At 43.3% G+C, this 7,868-nt stretch overlaps 1 long non-coding RNA gene across 1 annotated transcript; it reads right to left on the bottom strand.

The window, feature by feature from the left end:
- Positions 1–3,130: 3,130 nt before the first annotated feature.
- LOC119963420 lies at positions 3,131–7,598 on the bottom strand. The gene is made up of 3 exons (XR_005460098.1): positions 7,326–7,598; positions 4,364–5,884; positions 3,131–3,332 (listed from the first exon to the last, which is right to left on the bottom strand). It is a non-coding gene; the product is annotated as an uncharacterized LOC119963420 (long non-coding RNA).
- Positions 7,599–7,868: the final 270 nt, after the last annotated feature.

The following is a 7,868-nucleotide window of genomic DNA, read 5'->3' as shown; positions in this document are numbered from 1 at the left end:
TGAGTTAATATCTTTTAACACCTTCAGAACGTGAGAAAAGGGAAATTGAATACAATTAGAGAGGGCATTCAAATCCTCTAGTTATATTGTCTTTTTCTTAACTTCTCGTGGAGCAAGTGTTTCCGTTGGATAGGATCTATCTGATTTAATTAATATGGACAAAGAACTATAATAAGAATAACAAAGAATAATACAAAAATCTGAAGATTTTGCTAATTGCCCTTCCACACTTTCAATGATGCCAGTCCTTGCTAACATTCTTTTCTAATTTGTTCGTGAGATGTGGACATCGCACAAAAGGTTATTGCCCATCCCTAACAGCCCTTGTAAAGGTAATGGTGAGCCACCTTCTTAAATGACTGCAGACCATATGGCATAGTTACCATTAGGAGGAAGCTCCTGGACTTTGAGCTAGTGACAGTGAAGGAATGACAATATATTTCCAAGTGATGAGAGTGCGCGATTTAGAGAGGAACATGCAAGTGGGGATGTTTCTCTGCATCTGCTGCCCTTGTTTAGTTATGTGGTAGATGTTGCAGGTTTTAAAGGGCAGTCATAGGAGCATTGTTTAGCTCCTGCAGTGCCATTTGTATTTGGCACATTCTGTTGCCAGTGTGCAGGTAAAAGGGCTGAATGTTTCAGAGGGCCTATTTGTGAAATCAAGTGGGCTGATTAGTCCAGGATGGCGTTGAGCTTTCAGAGTGCTATAGGACTTGTACTTTTTTATACTAGTGGAAAATGCAAAATGCCATTGCCATTGGTGGGACTGGAAGACCCTGGCAGCAGCCAATGGTGAACAACCTCAACCGCCAGAAAAACCACAGCGGGGTGGGGGGCAGGAGGTGGGTAGATTTCTGCCTTGGGTCTGTCATTTAGTTTATATGGTCAAATCATTAAGATGACTTGGGACCAAACAAAGGGCTCAAACCTCAAATGGCATTCTGGAAAGGGGAGAAAAGTAGCGATGTCTGAAGAGGTTAAATGCTCCAATCAACAAGCTGCAAAACATATTCAACAGCTCCTTTTGTTGTGGCAAGTTTGAGAATTCACACTGTATGTTAACACCGGTTCATTTAACTCTGAGATCTTACTGATTATATTTGTGTTTCTCCTGTTCAGAGTACCACAGTACCTGAAACAGCACAGCATCAGAAAATCTGTCCTTTTTATACAGATTCTTGAGCCGTTACACAACTTCAGAAGCAGTGTACTGAAGACGAGGACCGGAGTTAATGGAGGTGATGCTCCACAGCTATTTGTTCTTCAGCGTTGTCAGCTGCTGCTCATGCAAGCGTGTGACTTGCAGAATGGGAAGTTAAGCCACTCGTCGAGACCTCCAACAAGCGAGCACCATAACTAGCAGAAAATGAGTCTCCTGATGTCTACAAAACATCAAATGGGCAATAATCCAGATGCACTAATTAGACAATCACAGCATAATAGCACAGAAAACGCAAAAGGCATGCTCCACAGAGTTGCAGATGGTGCTATTGTACAATCTACAAGCTTGGAAAAAGGCCGAGGAGAAGGCAGCAAGGTAGCTATCTGAACCAACAGAAGGCCTTGGCAGGAAATACAAAAAAGAGACAATGATGAAATGAGAACAAGGAAGAAATGTTTGCATTCAACTGCCAAACCAAGAGGATCCCGGCAGGTGCAAATGCTCCAGAAAAGAATGATGTTGTGTTTTGACGATGCTTTTTGATGTAACTTACATCATTGCATCATTAACTTGTCAGGTGAAGAAAATAATTTGTGCCTGATAACTTTCCATAACATTGGTGCTAACCCCTGTGATGGGAACTTTCACAGATATAATCAAACAGGAGTTTGGCATTATCTGTTAGCTAGATAGAAAGCTCTTTCAGAGAGCCAGTACAGCTCCAATGAGCTGAATGGCCTTCTTTTATACTCTAAAGATTCTGTGAATAATCCTTCAGGCCTACAAGTGGTTTAATCTTCTTTCCAGCTAAGGTTACTCTGTACTGTTCCGTGCATTTTTACTATTTTTCTTTTCTCTTTCCCAATTTAACACAAGGTGGCACAACTTTGTTTTAAAATGTTCACAAAAGAAAATAAATTTCAAAAGGAGTACCTTGGAGAACAGTCTTCTTGAATTGTTGCAATCTGTGTCGTGCTGGTACAGTGCTATTAGGCAAGGTTCTCGAGGATGTATGTCCCGTTACAATGAAGGAGCAAACATATATTCTCAAGTCAGGACGATGTCCCTTTAGGGAAACTTGGAGGTAGTGGTGTTACCATGCAGTTCTTCTGGAAGATTGAGTATATGAGTTCGGAAGGTGCTGTGGAAGAAGTCCTGCTGAGTTGCTGCAGTGCATCGTAGACCTGGTGCACAGAACAGCAAATGTCTGCTAGTGATGCAGGGTCTCAATGTTTAAGGTGATGGATTAAGTGACAAAGAATTGGGCTGCTTTGTCCAGGATGGTGTCCAGTTTCTTGAGTGTTGTTGAAGATGTACTTATCCAGGCAAGTGAAGGGTATTCTGTCATGCTCCTTAATTGGGCCTCGGGGTGAACAGGCTCCGGGGGGGGGAGGGGGGGGGAGGGGGGTAGGGGATGAGTTCTTCACCACAAAATTTCCAGTCTCTGAATTGTCTTTACTGCCTGGTTTAGCACAGTGGACTAAACAGCTGGCTTGTAATGCAAAACAAAGCCAGCAGCACGGGTTCAATTCCCGTACCGCCCTCCCCGACCAGGCGTCGGAATGTGGCGACTGAGGGCTTTTCACGGTAACTTCATTGAAGCCTACTTGTGACAATAAGCGACTATTATTATTATTAGAACCGGTTGTTCCAGTTAAGTTTCTGTGCAATGGTAAGTCCCAGAAAGTTGATGGTGTATTTAACTATGGGAATGTCAATGAATGTCAAATAGAAGTAGCTAGACTCTCTCTTAATAGGAATGATCATTACACAGCACGTGGGTGGCATGGATGTTATTTTCTTTCATTCATTAATGCAATGTAGGCATCGCTGGCAAGGCCAGCATTAATTGCCCATTCCTAATTGTCCTTGAGAAGGTGATGGTGAGCTGCTTTCTTGGATTGCTGCAGTGTAGATACACCCACAATGGTGCGGGGTGGGTGGGGGGGGGGGGGGGGGGGGGGGGGAGTTACACTTACCAGTCTGGTGGAGATTGTAACCAAAGAAGCCAACTCCATTGTCTTTGCATTCCACCTTGAAAGTTGCAGTGCATACAACGCTCTAAATTTTACCTTCTGTGGAGAAAAACTGCAGCATAACTTGACGCTCATCCATCTTGGAGTGACTCTTGACCACTTCTAAACTTTCCATCACCGACACCAAAAGACTGCTGAACAGAGGAAAGCACAAGTGAATACCATCCGTAAGGTCACTGGCATAAGCTGGGGGGCAGAAACCACCATCCTTTATATTGATCCCATAGCCTTGGTTTTCTCGACAGCTAAGTACTGTACCCCTTTGTAGGCCTCACACTAAACACACTGGCACAAAACTTCACTCAGTAATGAGAAGAATCTCTGGAACTCTGAGATCAACTCCAGTTCAGTGGTTACCAGTCCTCTCAAATACCCCTCCCTCCATTCGACGGGACACAGCAACACGTAGAGAAATAAGCAGCAATTTGCACCTCCCCATCCATAGGGACCTTCAAGACCCTCAACTTGTCACATCTTTCTACGAAACCTCCTCTGGACACGAATCAAACATCTTCAACTCCATAACACCGATAAAAGCTGGAGGATAGCTTGGACAGAAAACACCCTTCTAAATAAACACATTCTCTTATCTGTGTCTAAGTCCTACGGGTGAGAGGCGGGGGGGAGGCAGGGAGTGTTTCCTACTGTAGAGGCCGATGAGAAACCGCACCAAATCTCCCTGCCCCAACCTAATTAATAATGCATTTGGGAGTTTCGCACCATATTCCTTGGTGGGGCAGGCTTGCTATTGTATGTTGGTGCCATATTGAAATGCCAATTACTGACCCACAATTGAAAAAAGAAGATGGACCTCCTGAAGAAAGAAGATGGATCTCCATGAACACTCTGAGACTGGAAGATTGACCGCCTCGATAATAATAATAATAATCCTTATTGTCACACCAAGGCTTACATTAACACTGCAATGAAGTTACTATGAAAAGCCCCGAGTCCCCACATTCCGGTGTCTGTTCGGGTACACAGAGGGAGAATTCAGAATGTCCAATTCACCTAACAGCACGTCTTTTTGGACTTGTGGGAAGAAACCGGAGCACCTGGTGGAAACCCGCACAGACACGGGGAGAACGTACAAACTCCACACAGACAGTGACCCAAGGCGGGAATCGAACCTTGGGCCCTGGCACTCTGTAGACACTGGATTCACCTGATAGATGCGCCTCCCCACGTACTGCTGTGGCGTTCCAGGATCCAGGGTTGCTGACGGCCTCCATCTTTAACTTCCGAGATAGCCCCAGGCCTTCATCATGTAAGTCCCGACTTCTACACATGTTCTAGACCAGTGTGTTTTCTCACTGACATCGCAGAGAATCAGGCAAGTGGGCGGGGATATTCCGTTCAGGCCATCATTTGCATCCCATGAGTGAAATACAAATCAGTTTCCCAGTGACCACCAGTGGGTTTCCCGATCTGCCATGGTACACTCCAGCAGAAGGTTCTGCAGAAAATTCACAGTGGCGTAAATCCAATTTTTGGGTCTTCCACTGAATTCACTGAGATGATTGACTTCTGACAGCCACAACCATCTTCATTTGTGCTAGGTATGACTCCAGGCATTATAGAGTTTTCCCCATGATTCCCATTAAATTAGAACTTATTGGGCTCCTTAATGTCACACTGAGACAAATGCTGCCTTTATGTCAACTTACACCTCACTTCAGGAATTCAGATCTATTCGCAAGTCTGGACTCAGCATTGGCGAGCAGTTTGTTGGCGAGGTGTCATGTCTCAGCATTGCCAATGGCATCTTCCGTCACTTTGATGAAGATTAAGAGCATACAATTACTGGGTAATTGGCCATGCTAGATTTGTCCTGATTTTTGTGCAAAGGCTATAACTAGAGAATGTTCTACTTTATTGGGTGGGTATCGGTGTTTTGTTCAATAACTTTGCACATGATAGCTCCTTTGTGACACTAAGACAGATACAGATCTGTGGGAGCAGTGAAATGTAATGAAGCTCTGTCAGGAGGATTCACTATTACAGCCCTATCACTGGGCCATGTTACATTGGTGAGAATGGCAGCATGCCCGGTTTTCTGCCATCCAGAAGCAGGCAGCTAATTTAGGCAATTAAAGATTGAGTTAAGGGCCATTTTACCACGCCACTGACATTTTTTCTGCAGTGAAGTGGCCCAACGAGGGGTCCCCAGGCTGCAGTGGTCACTCTCACAGTCCCAATGCTGAGGTGTTTCCTCTCCAAACACTGGGAAAAAAGGTTTTCCATAATCCTTGGTGATAATGGAGGAACTTTCTTGTTCTTTTTGCAGCTTCATCAGTGACCACGTCATCTGATGAAGAGCTGTTAGCCCACTGATTGAGCTCATAATATGGATGCCAGCCAACTATGCACAATTGGATGGCAGGTCTGGTGGTGTCTAATTATGAGGCTGCCACCTGGAAGATTGACACCACAGTCCCGTTGCCTAACCATGCAGGCTTGGGACCTGCTTTTGGTCCTGATCTACTAGCCCAGTAAAATCCGAGCAGGTATTCCACAATTGGTTCCAAATTGGAAAAGTGTGTCCCTCTGACACATGAATCAACCATTAGAACGTTTGGGATCAATCGTAATTCAGGAAAACAGGCAAGGTCCAAGGTGCTGGTATGTGATCCATGAAGACAGGTTGACTCTCGGAAACTTTGAGGACAATTCTTGGGTTCCAAATCTAAAATAAGTGAAAAATCAGATCAAAAGGATTCATCCAGCTCAGAAATCATAATAGTTGTAGCAGAACTGATAGTGCACCCTATAACACCTAACATGACCTGGCAATTTAACTCCAATACACTAGCAGTGAAAGATTGCTCGGTCTTTTTTCTAACAGGATGACCCACAGACAAACTTTTGAAGTCCTCTTTCACAAGAACACAGACTGATACTTTGATCAAGATAGCTGAAACGGGCATTATCTCAATTATTTTTGGTCCTGGAGGTATTTTTCATCCCCACGTGAAATGCCTAACCTTCCATTCTGCCATGCATGCAACCACAATGTAGCATATAGGAAATTGTAAGTACGAATGTGCACCCCATGACGATGGAGGTGAATTGCTTCAGTATTTCCTCAAACAAGGGAATAATTGGTGTTCAAATTATTGGCAAAAGGCCAGTCAACAGCGCCTCATTACCAATGTTCTTCGCAGGTTTATGGAAGTCAAAATGCCCAGAAGTCGCAGAACACATATTTGTAATTGGTAATGGGTTGTAGGGTTATGGAGAACAGGCAGGACGGTGGAGTTAAGGCGAGGATGAGATTAACCATGATCGTAACGAGTGGTGGAACGGGTTCGAGATTCTAAATTGCCCACTCTTCCTCCTAGTTCATGTGTTCGAAGAAAGAACTAATTTCACCACCCAGCTCTTGGTCTGTAGCGCTGTAGGTAACAGCGCCCCATGCACAAATATGGAGTTCATGATCAATAAGGGATCTCTTGATTAATATGAAGATCAGGGGTTATGGAGAGAAGGTAGGAGAAAGGGGATGAGGAACAGATCAGCCATGATTGAATGGCAGAACAATCTTGATGGGCCAAATGGCCTAATTCTGCACCTAAATGCTATAACTTATGAACACATCTTAAAGTAAAATTGCAAAATGTTTCCTTATATTCTTTCAACTATCCAAAGATTTACCTGTACCTCAGTCTTCAGTAAGCCTCAAAATTGATCGAGTTCATTCAGTGGCCAGTGGCCTTGCCAGGTTTTATTGGAGGAATTTAAGAGAAGTGATTAAGTTGGACAACGAATTGCTGATCGGCAGTGGCAGCTTTATTATATATTTAAATAGATACAAATAGATGTCATTCCGTCTCACGCTGTTAGCTGATTATTATGTTAACATTTTTAAGACCGTGTGCTGGCAAAAGAAATGAAGTAAAGGTGATAGCGTTGTTTAAAATCCCTTTAAGTATTCTTAATTCCAACAATGATCCGAGGAATTCAGCATTTGAAAAGATACCACGAGATAAACACATGGCTGCTTATTGTGGGAATAGGAAACAATGCCTACAAGGCTGATTTGGGAATTAAAAGAACTCCGAAATGCACAAGATTGCTTAATTAAAATCACATTTATTTCATATTTTTAAAAATTAAGTAAGACATACTTCTTTGTTGGAAGATGCTATTCGGCACTCCACAGCTTGATTTTCCTCCCATGTGGGGACGTTCTGGTTGGCTCTGAAACTTTGCATTGGAGAGTGTAGCTCTCAATCACAGTTAGCTTGCCTCCCTAACTAAACAAATGACTGATTTATTTCGCAAACTATGCAGGTAAATATTGTTCGAATAAAGATGCAGAATTAGCATATCTTTCTTGTGGCAGTGGAATAGTTCATGTTCAAGTTAAACTGGGGAATGTACATCTTTCGGCAGCTGGTTAATTCTCACTGGCGACTGCAATGTTTACGCTAAGCTTAGCTGCTGTATTAATGCAATAAGCCTATTGGTAGCTTATGCACGATGTAATTAGGTATGACAAGGGTAGCAATTTATTCCAAATGCATTACTTTTACTGCAGGATTTTACAGGTCTTTGTGTTCTTTGGGATGGCAGTCATATATGGCTTGCTTTGGAGAGTTGTGTCATCAGGCCTCCATGTGACTCAAGGAAGAGATTTATCAAACAGTTAAGAGGATCCTTGTATAATG

Source organism: Scyliorhinus canicula, chromosome 3 (assembly GCF_902713615.1).
Source record: "Scyliorhinus canicula chromosome 3, sScyCan1.1, whole genome shotgun sequence".
NCBI classification, from domain to species: Eukaryota; Metazoa; Chordata; class Chondrichthyes; order Carcharhiniformes; family Scyliorhinidae; genus Scyliorhinus; species Scyliorhinus canicula.
Note: the sequence above shows the minus strand (reverse complement) of the source record. Positions and strands in the feature narration are given on the sequence as shown.